We start from the raw sequence: 25,915 nt of genomic DNA on the forward strand, positions 1-25,915 counted from the left end.
CACTACAGTAACAGACTGTGGAACACTAGAGTCTCCTAACATACATCACACTACAGTAACAGACTGTGGAACACTAGAGTCCTCCTAACATACATCACACTACAGTAACAGACTGTGGAACACTAGAGTCTCCTAACATACATCACACTACAGTAACAGACTGTGGAACACTAGAGTCTCCTCCTAACATACATCACACTACAGTAACAGACTGTGGAACACTAGAGTCTCCTAACATACATCACACTACAGTAACAGACTGTGGAACACTAGAGTCCTCCTAACATACATCACACTACAGTAACAGACTGTGGAACACTAGAGTCTCCTAACATACATCACACTACAGTAACAGACTGTGGAACACTAGAGTCTCCTCCTAACATACATCACACTACAGTAACAGACTGTGGAACACTAGAGTCTCCTAACATACATCACACTACAGTAACAGACTGTGGAACACTAGAGTCTCCTCCTAACATACATCACACTACAGTAACAGACTGTGGAACACTAGAGTCTCCTAACATACATCACACTACAGTAACAGACTGTGGAACACTAGAGTCTCCTCCTAACATACATCACACTACAGTAACAGACTGTGGAACACTAGAGTCTCTCCTAACATACATCACACTACAGTAACAGACTGTGGAACACTAGAGTCTCCTAACATACATCACACTACAGTAACAGACTGTGGAACACTAGAGTCTCCTAACATACATCACACTACAGTAACAGACTGTGGAACACTAGAGTCTCCTCCTAACATACATCACACTACAGTAACAGACTGTGGAACACTAGAGTCTCCTAACATACATCACACTACAGTAACAGACTGTGGAACACTAGAGTCTCCCTAACATACATCACACTACAGTAACAGACTGTGGAACACTAGAGTCTCCTCCTAACATACATCACACTACAGTAACAGACTGTGGAACACTAGAGTCTCCTCCTAACATACATCACACTACAGTAACAGACTGTGGAACACTAGAGTCTCCTAACATACATCACACTACAGTAACAGACTGTGGAACACTAGAGTCTCCTCCTAACATACATCACACTACAGTAACAGACTGTGGAACACTAGAGTCTCCTAACATACATCACACTACAGTAACAGACTGTGGAACACTAGAGTCTCCTCCTAACATACATCACACTACAGTAACAGACTGTGGAACACTAGAGTCTCCTAACATACATCACACTACAGTAACAGACTGTGGAACACTAGAGTCTCCTCCTAACATACATCACACTACAGTAACAGACTGTGGAACACTAGAGTCTCCTAACATACATCACACTACAGTAACAGACTGTGGAACACTAGAGTCTCCTCCTAACATACATCACACTACAGTAACAGACTGTGGAACACTAGAGTCTCCTAACATACATCACACTACAGTAACAGACTGTGGAACACTAGAGTCTCCTAACATACATCACACTACAGTAACAGACTGTGGAACACTAGAGTCTCCTAACATACATCACACTACAGTAACAGACTGTGGAACACTAGAGTCTCCTAACATACATCACACTACAGTAACAGACTGTGGAACACTAGAGTCTCCTCCTAACATACATCACACTACAGTAACAGACTGTGGAACACTAGAGTCTCCTAACATACATCACACTACAGTAACAGACTGTGGAACACTAGAGTCTCCTAACATACATCACACTACAGTAACAGACTGTGGAACACTAGAGTCTCCTCCTAACATACATCACACTACAGTAACAGACTGTGGAACACTAGAGTCTCCTAACATACATCACACTACAGTAACAGACTGTGGAACACTAGAGTCTCCTCCTAACATACATCACACTACAGTAACAGACTGTGGAACACTAGAGTCTCCTAACATACATCACACTACAGTAACAGACTGTGGAACACTAGAGTCTCCTAACATACATCACACTACAGTAACAGACTGTTGAACACTAGAGTCTCCTCCTAACATACATCACACTACAGTAACAGACTGTGGAACACTAGAGTCTCCTAACATACATCACACTACAGTAACAGACTGTGGAACACTAGAGTCTCCTCCTAACATACATCACACTACAGTAACAGACTGTGGAACACTAGAGTCTCCTCCTAACATACATCACACTACAGTAACAGACTGTGGAACACTAGAGTCTCCTAACATACATCACACTACAGTAACAGACTGTGGAACACTAGAGTCTCCTCCTAACATACATCACACTACAGTAACAGACTGTGGAACACTAGAGTCTCCTCCTAACATACATCACACTACAGTAACAGACTGTGGAACACTAGAGTCTCCTAACATACATCACACTACAGTAACAGACTGTGGAACACTAGAGTCTCCTCCTAACATACATCACACTACAGTAACAGACTGTGGAACACTAGAGTCTCCTCCTAACATACATCACACTACAGTAACAGACTGTGGAACACTAGAGTCTCCTCCTAACATACATCACACTACAGTAACAGACTGTTGAACACTAGAGTCTCCTAACATACATCACACTACAGTAACAGACTGTGGAACACTAGAGTCTCCTAACATACATCACACTACAGTAACAGACTGTGGAACACTAGAGTCTCCTCCTAACATACATCACACTACAGTAACAGACTGTGGAACACTAGAGTCTCCTCCTAACATACATCACACTACAGTAACAGACTGTGGAACACTAGAGTCTCCTAACATACATCACACTACAGTAACAGACTGTGGAACACTAGAGTCTCCTCCTAACATACATCACACTACAGTAACAGACTGTTGAACACTAGAGTCTCCTCCTAACATACATCACACTACAGTAACAGACTGTGGAACACTAGAGTCTCCTCCTAACATACATCACACTACAGTAACAGACTGTGGAACACTAGAGTCTCCTAACATACATCACACTACAGTAACAGACTGTGGAACACTAGAGTCTCCTAACATACATCACACTACAGTAACAGACTGTGGAACACTAGAGTCTCCTAACATACATCACACTACAGTAACAGACTGTGGAACACTAGAGTCTCCTAACATACATCACACTACAGTAACAGACTGTGGAACACTAGAGTCTCCTAACATACATCACACTACAGTAACAGACTGTGGAACACTAGAGTCTCCTCCTAACATACATCACACTACAGTAACAGACTGTGGAACACTAGAGTCTCCTCCTAACATACATCACACTACAGTAACAGACTGTGGAACACTAGAGTCTCCTCCTAACATACATCACACTACAGTAACAGACTGTGGAACACTAGAGTCTCCTAACATACATCACACTACAGTAACAGACTGTGGAACACTAGAGTCTCCTAACATACATCACACTACAGTAACAGACTGTGGAACACTAGAGTCTCCTAACATACATCACACTACAGTAACAGACTGTGGAACACTAGAGTCTCCTCCTAACATACATCACACTACAGTAACAGACTGTGGAACACTAGAGTCTCCTCCTAACATACATCACACTACAGTAACAGACTGTGGAACACTAGAGTCTCCTCCTAACATACATCACACTACAGTAACAGACTGTGGAACACTAGAGTCTCCTAACATACATCACACTACAGTAACAGACTGTGGAACACTAGAGTCTCCTCCTAACATACATCACACTACAGTAACAGACTGTGGAACACTAGAGTCTCCTCCTAACATACATCACACTACAGTAACAGACTGTGGAACACTAGAGTCTCCTCCTAACATACATCACACTACAGTAACAGACTGTTGAACACTAGAGTCTCCTAACATACATCACACTACAGTAACAGACTGTGGAACACTAGAGTCTCCTCCTAACATACATCACACTACAGTAACAGACTGTTGAACACTAGAGTCTCCTAACATACATCACACTACAGTAACAGACTGTGGAACACTAGAGCTCTCCTAACATACATCACACTACAGTAACAGACTGTGGAACACTAGAGTCTCCTAACATACATCACACTACAGTAACAGACTGTGGAACACTAGAGTCTCCTAACATACATCACACTACAGTAACAGACTGTGGAACACTAGAGTCTCCTCCTAACATACATCACACTACAGTAACAGACTGTGGAACACTAGAGTCTCCTAACATACATCACACTACAGTAACAGACTGTGGAACACTAGAGTCTCCTAACATACATCACACTACAGTAACAGACTGTGGAACACTAGAGTCTCCTCCTAACATACATCACACTACAGTAACAGACTGTGGAACACTAGAGTCTCCTAACATACATCACACTACAGTAACAGACTGTGGAACACTAGAGTCTCCTAACATACATCACACTACAGTAACAGACTGTGGAACACTAGAGTCTCCTCCTAACATACATCACACTACAGTAACAGACTGTGGAACACTAGAGTCTCCTAACATACATCACACTACAGTAACAGACTGTGGAACACTAGAGTCTCCTAACATACATCACACTACAGTAACAGACTGTGGAACACTAGAGTCTCCTCCTAACATACATCACACTACAGTAACAGACTGTGGAACACTAGAGTCTCCTAACATACATCACACTACAGTAACAGACTGTGGAACACTAGAGTCTCCTAACATACATCACACTACAGTAACAGACTGTTGAACACTAGAGTCTCCTCCTAACATACATCACACTACAGTAACAGACTGTGGAACACTAGAGTCTCCTAACATACATCACACTACAGTAACAGACTGTGGAACACTAGAGTCCCCTAACATACATCACACTACAGTAACAGACTGTGGAACACTAGAGTCTCCTCCTAACATACAACACACTACAGTAACAGACTGTGGAACACTAGAGTCTCCTAACATACATCACACTACAGTAACAGACTGTGCAACACTAGAGTCTCCTAACATACATCACACTACAGTAACAGACTGTGGAACACTAGAGTCTCATAACATACATCACACTACAGTAACAGACTGTGGAACACTAGAGTCTCCTAACATACATCACACTACAGTAACAGACTGTGGAACACTAGAGTCTCCTAACATACATCACACTACAGTAACAGACTGTGGAACACTAGAGTCTCCTCCTAACATACATCACACTACAGTAACAGACTGTTGAACACTAGAGTCTCCTAACATACATCACACTACAGTAACAGACTGTGGAACACTAGAGTCTCCTAACATACATCACACTACAGTAACAGACTGTGGAACACTAGAGTCTCATAACATACATCACACTACAGTAACAGACTGTGGAACACTAGAGTCTCCTCCTAACATACATCACACTACAGTAACAGACTGTTGAACACTAGAGTCTCCTAACATACATCACACTACAGTAACAGACTGTTGAACACTAGAGTCTCCTCCTAACATACATCACACTACAGTAACAGACTGTTGAACACTAGAGTCTCCTAACATACATCACACTACAGTAACAGACTGTGGAACACTAGAGTCTCCTCCTAACATACATCACACTAGAGTAACAGACTGTGGAACACTAGAGTCTCCTAACATACATCACACTACAGTAACAGACTGTGGAACACTAGAGTCTCCTCCTAACATACATCACACTACAGTAACAGACTGTTGAACACTAGAGTCTCCTAACATACATCACACTACAGTAACAGACTGTGGAACACTAGAGTCTCCTAACATACATCACACTACAGTAACAGACTGTGGAACACTAGAGTCTCATAACATACATCACACTACAGTAACAGACTGTGGAACACTAGAGTCTCCTCCTAACATACATCACACTACAGTAACAGACTGTTGAACACTAGAGTCTCCTAACATACATCACACTACAGTAACAGACTGTTGAACACTAGAGTCTCCTCCTAACATACATCACACTACAGTAACAGACTGTTGAACACTAGAGTCTCCTAACATACATCACACTACAGTAACAGACTGTGGAACACTAGAGTCTCCTCCTAACATACATCACACTAGAGTAACAGACTGTGGAACACTAGAGTCTCCTAACATACATCACACTACAGTAACAGACTGTGGAACACTAGAGTCTCTTCCTAACATACATCACACTACAGTAACAGACTGTGGAACACTAGAGTCTCCTCCTAACATACATCACACTACAGTAACAGACTGTGGAACACTAGAGTCTCCTCCTAACATACATCACACTACAGTAACAGACTGTGGAACACTAGAGTCTCCTCCTAACATACATCACACTACAGTAACAGACTGTGGAACACTAGAGTCTCCTCCTAACATACATCACACTACAGTAACAGACTGTGGAACACTAGAGCCTCCTCCTAACATACATCACACTACAGTAACAGACTGTGGAACACTAGAGTCTCCTAACATACATCACACTACAGTAACAGACTGTGGAACACTGGAGTCTCCTCCTAACATACATCACACTACAGTAACAGACTGTGGAACACTAGAGTCTCCTCCTAACATACATCAAACTACAGTAACAGACTGTGGAACACTAGAGTCTCCTCCTAACATACATCACACTACAGTAACAGACTGTGGAACACTAGAGTCTCCTCCTAACATACATCACACTACAGTAACAGACTGTGGAACACTAGAGCCTCCTCCTAACATACATCACACTACAGTAACAGACTGTGGAACACTAGAGTCTCCTCCTAACATACATCACACTACAGTAACAGACTGTGGAACACTAGAGTCTCCTAACATACATCACACTACAGTAACAGACTGTGGAACACTAGAGTCTCCTCCTAACATACATCACACTACAGTAACAGACTGTTGAACACTAGAGTCTCCTCCTAACATACATCACACTACAGTAACAGACTGTGGAACACTAGAGTCTCCTAACATACATCACACTACAGTAACAGACTGTGGAACACTAGAGTCTCCTCCTAACATACATCACACTACAGTAACAGACTGTGGAACACTAGAGTCTCCTAACATACATCACACTACAGTAACAGACTGTGGAACACTAGAGTCTCCTAACATACATCACACTACAGTAACAGACTGTGGAACACTAGAGTCTCCTCCTAACATACATCACACTACAGTAACAGACTGTGGAACACTAGAGTCTCCTAACATACATCACACTACAGTAACAGACTGTGGAACACTAGAGTCTCCTCCTAACATACATCACATTACAGTAACAGACTGTGGAACACTAGAGTCTCCTCCTAACATACATCACACTACAGTAACAGACTGTGGAACACTAATTTGGTCTCAGTGAATAGTGGTAATTAATTATGCTTGTTCCCAGGTAATTTGTTAACGAGTTCCTCGCTAGGCCTACCGATGACAAATACTCACGTCCCTTCCGAACTGAATGCAGGTTTGCAAAAATGTATTCCTGTTTAAAGTTTGTAACTCTGTGAAAACTGCTGCAACGGCTTGTAGTTGAATACATGCCCTATAGACAGGAAGCTAAGTTTTTTTCTAGAATCGGGTGTGTTTGTCTTGGGCCACAACAAACATGTGTACTGTTGGGGGTAATGGAGGACTGGAGTTCAGAAACACTGAAGTATTGGACAGGTGACCCATGGAATGTGAAAGGGTGTTGGTGTGTTTGTGTGTGCTCATGTTTGTTTGCATCCATGTATGCATGCTTTCGTGTGTCCACATGTACAGGTATGTTCTTAAAGCCATGAAACCCTTTCCAGGACACCCAATTAGCTGAATTCTGGCGTTATGGCGATAATTGCATAAGCATTAGTGTATTCTCTCAAATTAATAATCTTAAATTAGATGTCAGAATGGCTAATTATTTTGACTAATGTTTTATTGAAATAATACTGAATGGAATTAGAGCAATTTTAAATAGGGTCTGCACACTCCATGCCGAGTTGTCAAGGAGAATAATTGGTGTAATTAATTGAATGGGAACCAAAATAACCTACAGATTATAAAAGTGGAAAGAGAATGAAAGGGGGAAGGAGAGAGAGAGCGAGAGAGAGAGAGATGGAGAGAGAAGGAGGGAGAGAGGGAGAGAGGGAGAGAGGGGGAGATGGAAATAGAGAGGGAGGGAGAGGAAGAAGATAAATAAATGAAGAATGAAGAAAAGAGAAAGAGAGAAAGATACATAATGATACATTAAATTAGCATTGTTGGAATAAATGTAACTAAATGTAATGGAGAGTGTCATCTACGTAATAATTTATCATGAGAGGCTGGTAACACACTACAGTCACACCCTACAGTAACACCCTACAGTAACCCCCTACAGTAACACACTACAGTAACCCCCTACAGTAACACACTACAGTAACCCCCTACAGTAACACACTACAGTAACACCCTACAGTAACACACTACAGTAACACCCTACAGTAACACACTACAGTAACACCCTACAGTAACACACTACAGTAACACCCTACAGTAACACCCTGCAGTAACAGATTGTGGAACACTAGAGTCTCCTCCAAACATACATCACACCACAGTAACAGACTGTGGAACACTAGAGTCTCCTCCTAACATACATCACACTACAGTGTCATGCCGTTGGCCTGTGGGTAAGGTTTATGACCCCCCCATAAATACCTTTCCCCCTTCCCCTCTCTTACTGACCCTACTGAAGGACTGCTGTCCTGTTAAATATAGAGAGTCTGGGAACATCAAACAAATGGAGAAAGGTACCACATATTTTGTTAATAAAACCAGTTGGAAATATGCTTGGGAACGTAATGAGTATGTATGTCAGTTTGGTTGTCATCTGAGACATTATGACTGATGACAGGACAACATAAACTGTATCTGAGAAAGTATACACCCTCTAGTTATCAGAGTCACATGGAATTGTTATGCAATTGAAATGTTTGATATTGAAAATGTTTGTTAGGAGATGAAATGTAATTTTAGCTTCCAAATGAGAGATTTGGGTTTTCATAAGGAAAGTGCCCTGCTCGATCAGTAACCCAACCCTGTGAAGAGACAGGGGTTATAAACGATGAAACACCTCCCTCCCCCTCCCCACTATATAATCCTTTGACAAAAAGATAACCAGGTAGTTCCAGTACTGGAGGTCTGCAGCCTCTACGTTAGAAGGGCACACATGTCAAGTCAACTAAGCCAACCTCGGCGTGAGCTATGGTATGAACTGGTATGAACTTTGAGCTTATTCACTACAGAAGTGCTACTTCCTAGCCGTTGAGTTAGCAGCGGCCGCTGTAACGTGGGCTAGGAAAGGACGGACGACGGATCCAGTCTAACAACCAGACGAAGATACCACCACGTATCCAATCGACCACCATTGACATTCTTCCGAAAACAGGGAGATCTGTTGGCCAACCCGGCCAGCATCTACGACCAATCTACCGAAGCGCAGCTCAGAGTAAATATTTATTGCATTTTCCTTTTCCAAATGGGCGGTAATTTAGAATGCATAAGATAATGTATTTACGATAGCATAGCTGCTGTTTCTCTGTTCCTAAATCTTCCCGCTCTTTCATTCAAGCCCAACCCCCTTTCCTTTGTGTAACCAGCCGTCATATCTGTTCCGTCTACCGAGACGTTTTCTGTATGACATCATTTGTATTCTGTGTATTTGTAATTCTGTGTGATTAGTTAGGTATTTAGTAAATAAATAATTAAACCCAATTTTGTATTGCTGATTCAACTTGTTAGCCAGGGTTCGTGAAGATAGCCAAGAACTTACAACTTTCATTATGAGACTGAAAATAAAACAAGGGTTAATATTGACTGCTATCGATGTAAAATATTACAAAGTATTTTAAGAGTTTATTCGGAAGATAACAGCTCTATAAACGTTCTTCCGTGGTGCCCCGACTTTCTAGTTAATTACATTTACATGATTAGCTTAATCAGGTAATATTAATTACAGAGAAATCATTTTACAAGTTAGCATGTCATATCACTTAATCCGGCATAGCCAAAGACACAACATATTGGTGCCCCGTGTGAGGAATCTAAAATAGGATGAAGCTTTTAGTTTGATTCAGCATATATAAAATTGAAAAGCAGATTACATAATATACCAAGTTGATTATATACATTATGGGAATTGTAGATCGGAATTATTGGTGCGTGTGTGCTCTGGAGAATCGCCTCCGTGTTGTGCTCTGACTTAGTCAGTGGGTAGCATAAGCTATACAGTTCTGTAGGAGGACTGATAAAGCTATCTGAGAAATAGCGCGTTTGGCCAAACGCTAAGTATTTCTGCCTCTCGCGTTTCAGACGCGTGTTGGCTAGGTCATTATTAATTTCTCGAGCGAGGACAAAGAGCCAGCCGATTGAAATTTAGGAGAGATTAGCTTGACCAGCGATAAGTATCTCTCTGTCTCTCGCGTTTCGATGCGAGTAGACCACGGTGCGTTTCGTTGTTTCCCGCGAGTTCCGGTTAAAACATCGTCAAATATCGCCGAAAAGTGTTTGAACATAATACGTTATAAGTAAAACCTTTCCCTTGCCAAAGGAATCCTATGTTGAGCACTTTTCAGGCATCAAGTAGCATTAGCTTGCTCGAGATGCTAAGCTAACAAAAGGTAAAACAGCCATTTTGTTTGTGCCACATGGTAATTCATCCGACTTGAGTTGGATTTCAGCGTGTGCCAGCAGGGACCTTTGAAGAGTCACCAGTACTTTGCTTCAAGTAGAATTAGTCAGGTGACACTCAAGTCGTTACTCGTGATATCCAGACGGATATCGATGTCTTATTCAATTGAACTAATAAGTGAAATTGCCAGATTTACATTCTCAAGTTTAAATAATATCCAAATTGATGAGTTTTCTAAATGAGACATTGTAATCTTTTTCCACATTAACCTAGATGAATAAACCTCTCAGGTTAATTCAAGTTTAAATCCCAAATAGCCTATACAGGTTTGATTTATCATTAAAATTGATCAATCAGTAAAATTTGGTTTTTGCAAAACCCATTCAGTAATCCAGTACTGACAGAAGTCCCGCCCCCGCGGGAATCCCATGTGGCTTCGGCCCAAGGAAGAAGTGTACCATAGTGGGAAGTGCTCCCAACATTTAATCTACTGTTTACACTTATGATATCCAATCAATGGAGATTGTATGGATTATCATCTCATTCAATTTAATAAGTTAAATTGTTGAACATACCTTAATGTTCTTGCAATCAAATGAGACACTTTTAAACTTCCCATATTAACCTGGATGAAGCAACCTCTCAGGTTAATTCAAGTTTAATACCCAGATAGCCTACCCAGGTAGGATTAATCATTAGCATTGATTAATTAATTCAATTTGCTTTTGCAAATTCATTCACGTCCAACTTCCACATTACTGGTACAGTACTGATGGTTCGTCAACATCTATAAATAGATTAAACTTGTCTTTGCAGCTTCCAATGAATTCCAAACCCAAACATTGAAAAACATTTTTCCTCTAAATTTTTCTAATAATGTGCAAGCTACCAAAGGAGGTGGTCACCACTCCTCCGCTAATTAGTGAACCTCCACCCATAAAAGGATTGATCTCTGACCTCAGCAGTGAAACCAACCCTAATTATGCCATTAGAAAAACAACAGCCGAAATTGCGAACGCTCTCCAAAATCAACCATCAAATACAGGCTTTGTGACTGTTCTCTCCACTTTAGCACTTATGTATCGCCATCAAAGGTTGGCATCGGTCCAATACCACAGTGCACAGCTGAAGCATGGCTAACATGAGGGCACAGGTGGAGAGAACTGAGCAACTATTGACAAAAGCAGGAAATGAAAACATTCTGCTAGTCGAGGAACTGCGTTTGAAATGGAACAATTAAAAGTAATTGCAAATACTTATGACGATGAACGAGCACAAACTCTCCAACAAAATCGTCATCTGCAGGAACAACTCGATTTAGCCAAAACTAAATGCGATGTAGTCCACGCCAAACTAGATAAATCTGTTGAGTTATCTACAAACAGGAACGCGCAATTTGATAACATGCAGGCAGTTTTGTTGAACGTTACTCAAGGTAACAATGTTCTACTCCAAATTCTGCAGACCAAAGACGATCAGTTGATGAACACAATGACTAAGTTGGATGACAAATCAGCAGAACTTATTGAAGTCGCTGACCAAATGAATGATGAGAGAACTCAGGTGATGAGGATGGAAATATTGATTTCTAAGCAAGCAAAGGAAATCTCATCACTGAATCTCTCGCTCCGTACTCGAGACCTCTATCTGCAAACCATGACAGATAAGTTTGAGACCGAAAGGAGCAGGTGTGACACTCACGTGTCCAAAATTGGTACTCTAAGCGCTCAAGTGGACTCTGCAATGCAGCAGAAGACCACCCTTAGGTACCATCTGGAGGAAGTCCAGAATGGTCACGCTCTACAGCATGACTACCCATCCAAGCAACCGGAGTCCGGTACTCAAAGGAGTGAAGACGATAGGTTTCAGACATTGCCTCCATCATGTGTCCCTCAGTCTTCTCCTCTTGGCCATTCGGCACTGAGTAATATGGAGCCTCTTGGCCAACAAAGCCAAAGCTTGGCTTCTCCTCTTGGCCTGTCGGCCCCAATTTCTCCACAGGATGAAGCCAACCCTCTCCGCCCGCTTGGCGCGGAATACCTTGACAAACTCGTCAAGAATTTCCCCACCTTTGACCCCGTTCCAGGTCAGCCAAACGATACTGAGACGTTCCTAGCTGACATAGAGGACGCGTTGGGTGGCTACCCGAATGCTACGGGTTCTGACAGGGTTTACCTGTTGAAGCGAACATCGAATAGACACGTGACGAGGTTCATTCGCCTACAACAGCAACACGTGCTAAATGACTACGCTAAACTTGCCACAGCTTTGATATTAGAATTCAGTGGTTCTGCGACTCGCAAACACGATAGCTCACTGGCTAACACGGTCAAACAAGCTCGGAACGAACACCCACAAGCTTTCTATCATAGGCTTCGTTCAGCTTACTTTGGCCTACTCACGGAAACAGGAATGGAAGAGCTGTTACCATTCAAACAAAGGTTTCTGTCGAACATGTATCCCACCTTCATTACCTACTTGGGCCCTGCAGCCCACGTTGGCATGCCTATCTTACAACTCAGAGAGCTTGCAAGCACAGCTTTTGCCGGGTGTCTAAATAGCTAGCCCGTGATGCCTGGGCTATGTACTTAGAATATTGCAAAATGTGCTTTCACCAAAAAGCTATTTTAAAATCGGACATATCGAGTGCATAGAGGAGTTCTGTATCTATAATTCTTAAAATAATTGTTATGCTTTTTGTGAACGTTTATCGTGAGTAATTTAGTAAATTCTTAGCAAATTCCTCCGGAAGTTTGCGGGGGGTATGCTAGTTCTGAACGTCACATGCTAATGTAAAAAGCTGTTTTTTTTATATAAATATGAACTTGATTGAACAAAACATGCATGTATTGTATAACATAATGTCCTAGGTGTGTCATCTGATGACGATCATCAAAGATTAGTGCTGCATTTAGCTGTCTTCTGGGTTTTTGTGACATTATATGCTAGCTTGAAAAATGGGTGTCTGATTATTTCTGGCTGGGTACTCTGCTGACATAATCTAATGTTTTGCTTTCGCTGTAAAGCCTTTTTGAAATCGGACAGTGTGGTTAGATAAAGGAGAGTCTTGTCTTTAAAATGCTGTGAAATAGTCATATGTTTGAAAAATTGAAGTTTTTGTATTTTTGAGGAATTTGTAATTCGCGCCACGCCTATCATTGGATATTGGAGCAGGTGTTCCGCTAGCGGAACGTCTAGATGTAAGAGGTTAAAAGTGGAACGATGCGACACTACACTTCGAGGGGTCACTCAGACTACCTCGCCTCTCACATTGAGAGTCATGCTGAAACTACACTTCCAGGACGTATCGCTCGTTCACCCTGTGTATGTTACCAGCCTCGAAACTGTAACCCTGCTACTTGGAGCAGACTTGATGGATCGGTTACTCCCATTGATGGATTGGAAAACCAACCAGGTATGGTCACAGGCCACAGTGCCTTCTCCACTGACCACACCGTCTCCCCCTAACGCTAGCTGCAACGCAGTCCTTCACAAGGGGTATCTGTCGAAAGCACCCCTTTGGGAAAAGACGTTTAGAAACCTCTTGGTGAAGAATCCGATCCAAGGAGATATTACGATATCTCGACACATTCCATCAGCCAATCTGATTGACAATTCTTTTCATGATTTCGAGCCAGCTGTCTCTGTGAATGAGCAACTTCCCTCCTCCTTGCAGTCGTGCAATACGGTAGTTGAGATGAACTTCTCTTGCCCTTTGGACACTTCCGCAAGCACTGCGGCCGTCTCAGCAAGAAAAACATTGATGCGCAGAGTACACTCTGCTTCCGATGATACACCTTCTGCTTTGTTGGGGACTGTCACCCCTTACAATGACACTAATGGCGTCAGTCCAGCAACTGACCCGATGACTCCCACTGGTGAAACACTTTGCGATATCACAGACCGATATCCTCGTCTCAGTTTGCAGGTACTGAAAAGGTTGCCACACGCGGACGCGGTGGTGACTGACAGACCTCAACAGCCACTGAGGGTGTTGAAGCACAAACACCAGGAGATTTGGTTGAAAGGTTACAGCCATTCTCATAATAACGCGGCCACTGACAACTCGTACATAGGGTCCGACCTTTTCGTTTGCGCCTCGGACACCAACACCACCCACTGGTGGGGGGGTCCCGAGACACAAAGGGGGGGAATAGTAGCCCAGACCCATGATGAGCCTCAGAGGCCGGTGGGGGGGTCGAGACTACGGACAACACCGTACGAGGCCGCCAGAGCATAAATCAAATCTAGTTGTAAACTCCCCTATGAGAACAGTGAGGAGCAGACAGGCCCCTAGACGGGGATTATCTTAGAACACGTCTAAGATAGTACTGAGGTGTACCACACTGGTCGTAAAGGAAGTCCAATGGACTTGTCCACCTCCAAAACAAATGGCAACAATAATCATTCCTTGCCATGTGTAGGTTCAACTACAATACAACTAGTAATATGCTCCAATCATGTGTTCCGGTAGATAATATTTCAGAATAAATCGGTAGGACAACTGGACCCCTTGAATACCAGTATCAATACCGCAGTCAGTCCAGCAACACTCAGTAAGAGGATTAGTAATCTCACAAGTTAAATTGCTATTGATAATAGCGACATAGGAGTCACTCAGAGTGCAACACGGGGAAGGGAATCTCCATTGCACTCTTCCAATGGTTAACACATGCCACTAATAAATAGAACCCTCCGTCCAGGAGAAAATTATTAGAAGTCATGAACCATGATCACACCACGTACGACTGGTCTAATACTTAGAGTACTTCCGTCGTGAGGTTAGCTCCTCCGGGGATAACATAGCTATGAAATTGACTTCATACCTACTGCCACTACAATAGTGGAAGACACAGTGACTTGTAGAAAACTACTACAGACTCCCTTGACACCAATTCTGACTGACCTCCAGGCATTGACCTGAAAATTACCTGACTACGTCAGACTCATTCTGAACAAGTTGTAATCTGCCAGGATACTTGGTTTTCTTCCCTTGACATGCGCGATTGTGTAAGCATAAACGCACATGCACAACGGAACATCCAATTAGGATTTATGCTAGGATCACTTAAGGGTCCAAGCAAAATACCAGCCTTAGTAAGTTTGAACATTTACTTCTAGGCCTTTGACTCTACAGCACTCACTAGTTTTCTAACCAGAAGTCCATAGGTCATCCTGTAGACTGCCCAAAACTAGTGCCTTACAGCTGTAGACTTATCATATAGTTGTCAACTTAGGATAGTACCCTAAGCGCCACCCCGCAAAATAGGAAAGCCCTAGATATGACATTAGACAATGCCATGATAGGGTCATTTTGCCAAGACCATGGACGTAGATAGAATACAGTCCAATTAGATGATTAAGGTGGCATAACTATATTTTGTTTTGTTTATGCTTTCATTCATTTTGTTTCATTTTCTTCGGCACATAGAAAGTGATAGAGCCATAAACAACTCCCCCATACAACCATCAGTTAGTGCCACAACGCCGCTCATTTGGGAGGAAATGTAATGATATATTTCATGAGTGTGTGTGCGTTGTTAACATCTGCCTAAGTTACTGCCCAGATATTCTAGTCTGGACGACCAGACGACGGGTCTGGAACGTCGATCCCAATCCGGACATCCGCTGCCGAGTCATGGAACGGACATCTTCATTTGCAGAGACCCTACCCGGGTCGACCACCAGAGGGGGGACTGCAATAGCAACAACCAACTGGACATCTCCTGCCCAGCCTTGGAGCGGACTTCTTCATTTGCAGACACCCTACCCAGGTCGACCGCCAGATGGGGACCACAACGATGATCCACAACCAGGACAACCCACGTTCATTTTTATGATTGGTTTACAACATGCAGTTTAATCGCAAGATTGAACCCAACATGGGGGGACTGTCATGACATTGGCCTGTGGGTAAGGTTTATGACCCCCCCATAAATACCTTTCCCCCTTCCCCTCTCTTACTGACCCTACTGAAGGACTGCTGTCCTGTTAACCTCTATGGGCTAGGTGGGACGCTTGCGTCCCACCTACGTAACAGCCACTGCCAGCCTGTGGCGCGATTTTCAAAACCTTAAAAATCCTATTACTTCAATTTCTCAAACATATGACTATTTTACAGCCATTTAAAGACAAGACTCTCGTTAATCTAACCACACTGTCCGATTTCAAAAAGGCTTTACAACGAAAGCAAAATATTAGATTATGTCAGCAGAGTACCAAGCCAGAAATAATCAGACACCCATTTTTCAAGCCAGCATATAATGTCACCAAAACCCAGAAGACAGCTAAATGCAGCACTCACCTTTGATGATCTTCATCAGATGACAACCCTAGGACATTATGTTATACAATACATGCATGTTTTGTTCAATCAAGTTCATATTTATATCAAAAACCAGCTTTTTACATTAGCATGTGACGTTCAGAACTAGCATACCCCCCGCAAACTTCCGGGGAATTCGCTAACATTTTACTAAATTACTCACGATAAACGTTCACAAAAAGCATAACAATTATTTTAAGAATTATAGATACAGACCTCCTCTATGCACTCGATATGTCCGATTTTAAAATAGCTTTTTGGTGAAAGCACATTTTGCAATATTCTAAGTACATAGCCCAGGCATCACGGGCTCGCTATTTAGACACCCGGCAAGTTTAGCACTCACCATAATCATATTTACTATTATAAAAGTTTGATTACCTTTTGTTGTCTTCGTCAGAATGCACACCCAGGACTGCTACTTCAATAACAAATGTTGGTTTGGTCCAAAATATTCCATCGTTATATCCGAATAGCGGCGTTTTGTTCGTGCGTTCCAGACACTATCCGAAATAGTAAAGAAGTGTCGCGCGCATGGCGCAATTCGTGACAATAAAATTCTAAATATTCCATTACCGTACTTCGAAGCATGTCAACCGCTGTTTAAAATCAATTTTTACGACATTTTTCTCGTAGAAAAGCGATAATATTCCGACAGGGAATCTCCTTTTCGGCAAACAGAGGAAAAAATCCCAAAGGCGGGGGCGGTCGGGGTCACGCGCATAAGCCCAGTGTCCCTTGATCGGCCACTTGAGAAAGGCGATAATGTGTTTCAGCCTGGGGCTGGAATGACGACATTCTGTTTTTTCCCGGGCTCTGAGCGCCTATGGACGACGTGGGAAGTGTCACGTTAGAGCAGAGATCCTTAGTAAATGATAGAGATGGAAAAGAAGTTCAAGAAATGGTCAGACAGGCCACTTCCTGTAAAGGAATCTCTCAGGTTTTGACCTGCCATTTGAGTTCTGTTATACTCACAGACACCATCCAAACAGTTTTAGAAAATTTAGGGTGTTTTCTATCCATATGTAATAAGTATATGCATATTCTAGTTACTGGGTAGGAGTGGTAACCAGATTAAATCGGGGAGGTTTTTTATCCAGCCGTGTCAATACTGCCCCCTAGCCCTAACAGGTTAAATATTGAGAGTCTGGGAACATCAAACAAATGGAGAAAGGTACCACATATTTTGTTAATAAAACCAGTTGGAAATATGCTTGGGAACGTAATGAGTATGTATGTCAGTTCGGTTGTCATCTGAGACATTATGACCGATGACAGGACGACATAAACTGTATCTGAGAAAGTATACACCCTCTAGTTATCAGAGTCACATGGAATTGTTATGCAATTGAAATGTTTTATATTGAAAATGTTTGTTAGGAGATGAAATGTAATTTTAGCTTCCGAATGAGAGATTTGGGTTTTCATAAGGAAAGTGCCCTGCTCGATCAGTAACCCAACCCTGTGAAGAGACAGGGGTTATAAACGATGAAACACCTCCCTCCCCCTCCCCACTATATAATCCTTTGACGAAACTGGAGGTCTGCAGCCTCTACGTTAGAAGGACACACATGTCAAGTCAACTAAGCCAACCTCGGCGTGAGCTATGGTATGAAATGGTATGAACTTTGAGCTTATTCACTACAGAAGTGCTACTTCCTAGCCGTTGAGTTAGCAGCGGCCGCTGTAACGTGGGCTAGGAAAGGACGGACGACGGATCCAGTCTAACAACCAGACGAAGATACCACCACGTATCCAATCGACCACCATTGACATTCTTCCGAAAACAGGGAGATCTGTTGGCCAACCCGGCCAGCATCTACGACCAATCTACCGAAGCGCAGCTCAGAGTAAATATTTATTGCATTTTCCTTTTCCAAATGGGCGGTAATTTAGAATGCATAAGATAATGTATTTACGATAGCATAGCTGCTGTTTCTCTGTTCCTAAATCTTCCCGCTCTTTCATTCAAGCCCAACCCCCTTTCCTTTGTGTAACCAGCCGTCATATCTGTTCCGTCTACCGGGACGTTTTCTGTATGACATCATTTGTATTCTGTGTATTTGTAATTCTGTGTGATTAGTTAGGTATTTAGTAAATAAATAATTAAACCCAATTTTGTATTGCTGATTCAACTTGTTAGCCAGGGTTCGTGAAGATAGCCAAGAACTTACAACTTTCATTATGAGACTGAAAATAAAACAAGGGTTAATATTGACTGCTATCGATGTAAAATATTACAAAGTATTTTAAGAGTTTATTCGGAAGATAACAGCTCTATAAACGTTCTTCCGTGGTGCCCCGACTTTCTAGTTAATTACATTTACATGATTAGCTTAATCAGGTAATATTAATTACAGAGAAATCATTTTACAAGTTAGCATGTCATATCACTTAATCCGGCATAGCCAAAGACACGACAACAGTAACAGACTGTGGAACACTAGAGTCTCCTCCTAACATACATCACACTACAATAACAGACTGTGGAACACTAGAGTCTCCTAACATACATCACACTACAGTAACAGACTGTGTGACACTAGAGTCTCCTCCTAACATACATCACACTACAGTAACAGACTGTGGAACACTAGAGTCTCCTAACATACATCACACTACAGTAACAGACTGTGGAACACTAGAGTCTCCTAACATACATCACACTACAGTAACAGACTGTGGAACACTAGAGTCTCATAACATACATTACACTACAGTAACAGACTGTGGAACACTAGAGTCTCCTAACATACATCACACTACAGTAACAGACTGTTGAACACTAGAGTCTCCTCCTAACATACATCACACTACAGTAACAGACTGTGAACACTAGAGTCTCCTAACATACATCACACTACAGTAACAGACTGTTGAACACTAGAGTCTCCTCCTAACATACATCACACTACAGTAACAGACTGTGGAACACTTGAGTCTCCTCCTAACATACATCACACTACAGTAAAAGACTGTGGAACACTAGAGTCTCCTCCTAACATACATCACACTACAGTAACAGACTGTGGAACACTAGAGTCTCCTAACATACATCACACTACAGTAACAGACTGTGGAACACTAGAGCCTCCTCCTAACATACATCACACTACAGTAACAGACTGTGGAACACTAGAGTCTCCTAACATACATCACACTACAGTAACAGACTGTGGAACACTAGAGTCTCCTCCTAACATACATCACACTACAGTAACAGACTGTTGAACACTAGAGTCTCCTAACATACATCACACTACAGTAACAGACTGTGGAACACTAGAGTCTCCTCCTAACATACATCACACTACAGTAACAGACTGTGGAACACTAGAGTCTCCTCCTAACATACATCACACTACAGTAACAGACTGTGGAACACTAGAGTCTCCTCCTAACATACATCACACTACAGTAACAGACTGTGGAACACTAGAGTCTCCTAACATACATCACACTACAGTAACAGACTGTGGAACACTAGAGTCTCCTCCTAACATACATCACACTACAGTAACAGACTGTGGAACACTAGAGCTCCTCCTAACATACATCACACTACAGTAACAGACTGTGGAACACTAGAGTCTCCTCCTAACATACATCACACTACAGTAACAGACTGTGGAACACTAGAGTCTCCTAACATACATCACACTACAGTAACAGACTGTGGAACACTAGAGTCTCCTCCTAACATACATCACACTACAGTAACAGACTGTGGAACACTAGAGTCTCCTAACATACATCACACTACAGTAACAGACTGTGGAACACTAGAGTCTCCTCCTAACATACATCACACTACAGTAACAGACTGTTGAACACTAGAGTCTCCTCCTAACATACATCACACTACAGTAACAGACTGTGGAACACTAGAGTCTCCTCCTAACATACATCACACTACAGTAACAGACTGTGGAACACTAGAGTCTCCTAACATACATCACACTACAGTAACAGACTGTGGAACACTAGAGTCTCCTCCTAACATACATCACACTACAGTAACAGACTGTGGAACACTAGAGTCTCCTAACATACATCACACTACAGTAACAGACTGTGGAACACTAGAGTCTCCTAACATACATCACACTACAGTAACAGACTGTGGAACACTAGAGTCTCCTAACATACATCACACTACAGTAACAGACTGTGGAACACTAGAGTCTCCTAACATACATCACACTACAGTAACAGACTGTGGAACACTAGAGTCTCCTAACATACATCACACTACAGTAACAGACTGTGGAACACTAGAGTCTCCTAACATACATCACACTACAGTAACAGACTGTGGAACACTAGAGTCTCCTCCTAACATACATCACACTACAGTAACAGACTGTTGAACACTAGAGTCTCCTCCTAACATACATCACACTACAGTAACAGACTGTGGAACACTAGAGTCTCCTAACATACATCACACTACAGTAACAGACTGTGGAACACTAGAGTCTCCTAACATACATCACACTACAGTAACAGACTGTGGAACACTAGAGTCTCCTAACATACATCACACTACAGTAACAGACTGTGGAACACTAGAGTCTCCTAACATACATCACACTACAGTAACAGACTGTGGAACACTAGAGTCTCCTCCTAACATACATTACACTACAGTAACAGACTGTTGAACACTAGAGTCTCCTCCTAACATACATCACACTACAGTAACAGACTGTGGAACACTAGAGTCTCCTAACATACATCACACTACAGTAACAGACTGTGGAACACTAGAGTCTCCTAACATACATCACACTACAGTAACAGACTGTGGAACACTAGAGTCTCCTCCTAACATACATCACACTACAGTAACAGACTGTGGAACACTAGAGTCTCCTAACATACATCACACTACAGTAACAGACTGTGGAACACTAGAGTCTCCTCCTAACATACATCACACTACAGTAACAGACTGTTGAACACTAGAGTCTCCTAACATACATCACACTACAGTAACAGACTGTGGAACACTAGAGTCTCCTCCTAACATACATCACACTACAGTAACAGACTGTTGAACACTAGAGTCTCCTCCTAACATACATCACACTACAGTAACAGACTGTTGAACACTAGAGTCTCCTCCTAACATACATCACACTACAGTAACAGACTGTGGAACACTAGAGTCTCCTCCTAACATACATCACACTACAGTAACAGACTGTGGAACACTAGAGTCTCCTAACATACATCACACTACAGTAACAGACTGTGGAACACTAGAGTCTCCTCCTAACATACATCACACTACAGTAACAGACTGTGGAACACTAGAGTCTCCTAACATACATCACACTACAGTAACAGACTGTGGAACACTAGAGTCTCCTAACATACATCACACTACAGTAACAGACTGTGGAACACTAGAGTCTCCTAACATACATCACACTACAGTAACATACTGTTGAACACTAGAGTCTCCTCCTAACATACATCACACTACAGTAACAGACTGTTGAACACTAGAGTCTCCTCCTAACATACATCACACTACAGTAACAGACTGTGGAACACTAGAGTCTCCTAACATACATCACACTACAGTAACAGACTGTGGAACACTAGAGTCTCCTCCTAACATACATCACACTACAGTAACAGACTGTGAAACACTAGAGTCTCCTAACATACATCACACTACAGTAACAGACTGTGGAACACTAGAGTCTCCTCCTAACATACATCACAGTACAGTAACAGACTGTGGAACACTAGAGTCTCCTCCTAACATACATCACACTACAGTAACAGACTGTTGAACACTAGAGTCTCCTAACATACATCACACTACAGTAACAGACTGTGGAACACAGTTCACCTATGAGTATCTCTCAGCCAACCTATGAGTATCTCGCAGCCCACCTACATTATGAGTATCTCTCAGCCCACCTATGAGTATCTCTCAACCCACCTACATTATGAATATCTCTCAGCCCACCTATGAGTATCTCTCAGCCCACCTATATTATGAGTATCTCTCAGCCCACCTACAATATGAGCATCTCTCAGCCCACCTACATTATGGGTATCTCTCAGCCCACCTACATTATGAGTGTCTCTCAGCCCACCTACAATATGAGTATCTCTCAGCCCACCTACATTATGAGTATCTCTCAACCCACCTACATTATGAGTATCTCTCAGCCCACCTATGAGTATCTCTTAGCCCACCTACAATATGAGTATCTCTCAGCCCACCTACATTATGAGTATCTCTCAGCCCACCTACATTATGAGTATCTCTCAACCCACCTACATTATGAGTATCTCTCAGCCCACCTATGAGTATCTCTTAGCCCACCTACAATATGAGTATCTCTCAGCCCACCTACATTATGAGTATCTCTCAGCCCACCTACAATATGAGTATCTCTCAGGCCACCTACAATATGAGTATCTCTCAGCCCACCTACATTATGAGTATCTCTCAGCCCACCTACATTATGAGTATCTCTCAGCCCAGCTGTGAGTATCTCTCAGCCCACCTATGAGTATCTCTCAGCCCACCTATGAGTATGAATAGATTTTAGCCCACTTATGAGTAGGTCTCCAATCTATTCTGACAGTAAATGCCTTTTTTCACGTTTTCCATCGCAAACTGTCATAAAGCTCCAGACTACTATCCAATTAATGCAACAATGACATTATTGTACCCCTGGTTAGACACTATTGGCTTGAAAAGCCAAACCTAACACAATATCTGCCAATTCATTTCCAGCAATATTACCCCTGTCTGTCTGTTTGTTGCATGTGTTTGTCTATCAGTCCAGATGTCCAGTATCTTCTTACAGGAATAGTACTGGATGTAGTAAATGGCAGCCTGTGATGCGCAGTAACGTCTTTTTTAGCATAGTGTAGAAACCAGATTACTCAGCTGATGCTGCTGCAGATGGCAGCCTGTGACACTCAGTGTGAATGTGCTTGTGCCAGTTGAATCTCAGGTTACGTAATACGTCAAGGCTGATTCGCCTCAAGCTGAGCAACAGGAAAAAGTATGTGCTTTTATTTGATACAAGTATTTTTATTTGAAAATTCAAAAGGCACTCGCATGTCTGAGCTGATCTTTGTTGCAGGTGCATGGTAACAGCTGAATAAGATGAGAAACAGGGAAGAAACTCTCGCACTGGTCTTTGTTAAGATTTATAGCCTCCAGAGCTCTGACAAAGGCCTTGAGGCCAGTACATAAAGCTTAGTACAGAGCAGTGATGCTAGCAAGAGCAGTGATGCTAGCAAGAGCAGTGATACTAACTAGCAAGAGCAGTTATACTAGCAAGAGCAGTTATACTAGCAAGAGCAGTGATACTAGCAAGATCAGTGATGCTAGCAAGAGCAGTGATGCTAGCAAGAGCAGTGATACTAGCAAGAGCAGTGATACTAGCAAGAGCAGTTATACTAGCAAGAGCAGTTATACTAGCAAGAGCAGTGATACTAGCAAGAGCAGTGATGCTATCAAGAGCAGTTATACTAGCAAGAGCAGTTATACTAGCAAGAGCAGTGATGCTAGCAAGAGCAGTGATGCTAGCAAGAGCAGTTATACTAGCAAGAGCAGTGATGTATAGCAAGAGCAGTGATACTAGCAAGATCAATGATGCTAGCAAGAGCAGTGATACTAGCAACAGCAGTTATACTAGCAAGAGCAGTTATACTAGCAAGAGCAGTTATTCTAGCAAGAGCAGTGATGCTAGCAAGAGCAGTGATACTAGCAAGAGCAGTGATACTAGCAAGAGCAGTGATGCTAGCAAGAGCAGTAATGTATAGCAAGAGCAGTTATACCAGCAACAGCAGTGATGCTAGCAAGAGCAGTGATATTAGCAAGAGCAGTGATGCTAGCAAGAGCAGTTATACTAGCAAGAGCAGTGATACTAGGAAGAGCAGTGATGCTAGCAAGAGCAGTGATACTAGCAAGAGCAGTTATACTAGCAAGAGCAGTGATACTAGCAAGATCAGTGATGTATAGCAAGAGCAGTGATACTAGCAAGAGCAGTGATGCTAGCAAGAGCAGTGATACTAGCAAGAGCAGTTATACTAGCAAGAGCAGTGATACTAGCAAGAGCAGTGATGTATAGCAAGAGCAGTGATACTAGCAAGAGCAGTGATGCTAGCAAGAGCAGTGATACTAGCAAGAGCAGTGATACTAGCAAGATCAATGATGTATAGCAAGAGCAGTGATACTAGCAAGAGCAGTGATACTAGCAAGAGCAGTGATACTAGCAAGAGCAGTTATACTAGCAAGAGCAGTGATGCTAGCAAGATCAGTGATACTAGCAAGAGCAGTGATACTAGCAATACGGGATTAGGCACCCCAAGAGACCCAAGGCCCTAGGATGTAGGACCTGGGGGTTAGGGGTCAGTGTGGAATTAGGCAACCCAAGACAGTCAAATATCAACATACACAGGCAATAGCAAGATCTCAAATGGGATACGCTTCACAACCGCAGACTTGAATTGGTAGATTCCCAACCACCAAACCATCAGCTAAAAATAACTCAACTGTGCATAAGCCCAAGGGCCTCGGAGCTAGGGGTAGGTATTCATATTGATTAATCAACTCCTAATCTACACAGTTTATTTGACTGATCTAGTTACAGTAGGGATGTATAGACTAGGTCTATATTCTGCCTCTGTGTCTCCAAGCTCTTGAAGGATTTAGCTTGTCAATCTTGTGACCTAAATTGATATATTTGATCAACTGAACCAAGTAATTCTATCACATCAGGGAGTCAGGGGGTTTCTAGGGAGGATTCTAGGGTGAGGCAAAACAGCCTGTTTCTTCTGATGAGTCTGTGCTTTGGTCTTCATTGGCGTGGTTGGCTCCAGGAAGGCCCGTGCCGATGCTGAAGCACCGTCAAGAATTAGCCTAGCACTAACTATTTCCTCACGTTTTGCGTCTTTGCATG

Source organism: Salmo salar, chromosome 08 (genome assembly GCF_965601325.2).
Source record: "Salmo salar chromosome 08, fSalSal1, whole genome shotgun sequence".
In the NCBI taxonomy this organism is placed as follows: Eukaryota; Metazoa; Chordata; class Actinopteri; order Salmoniformes; family Salmonidae; genus Salmo; species Salmo salar.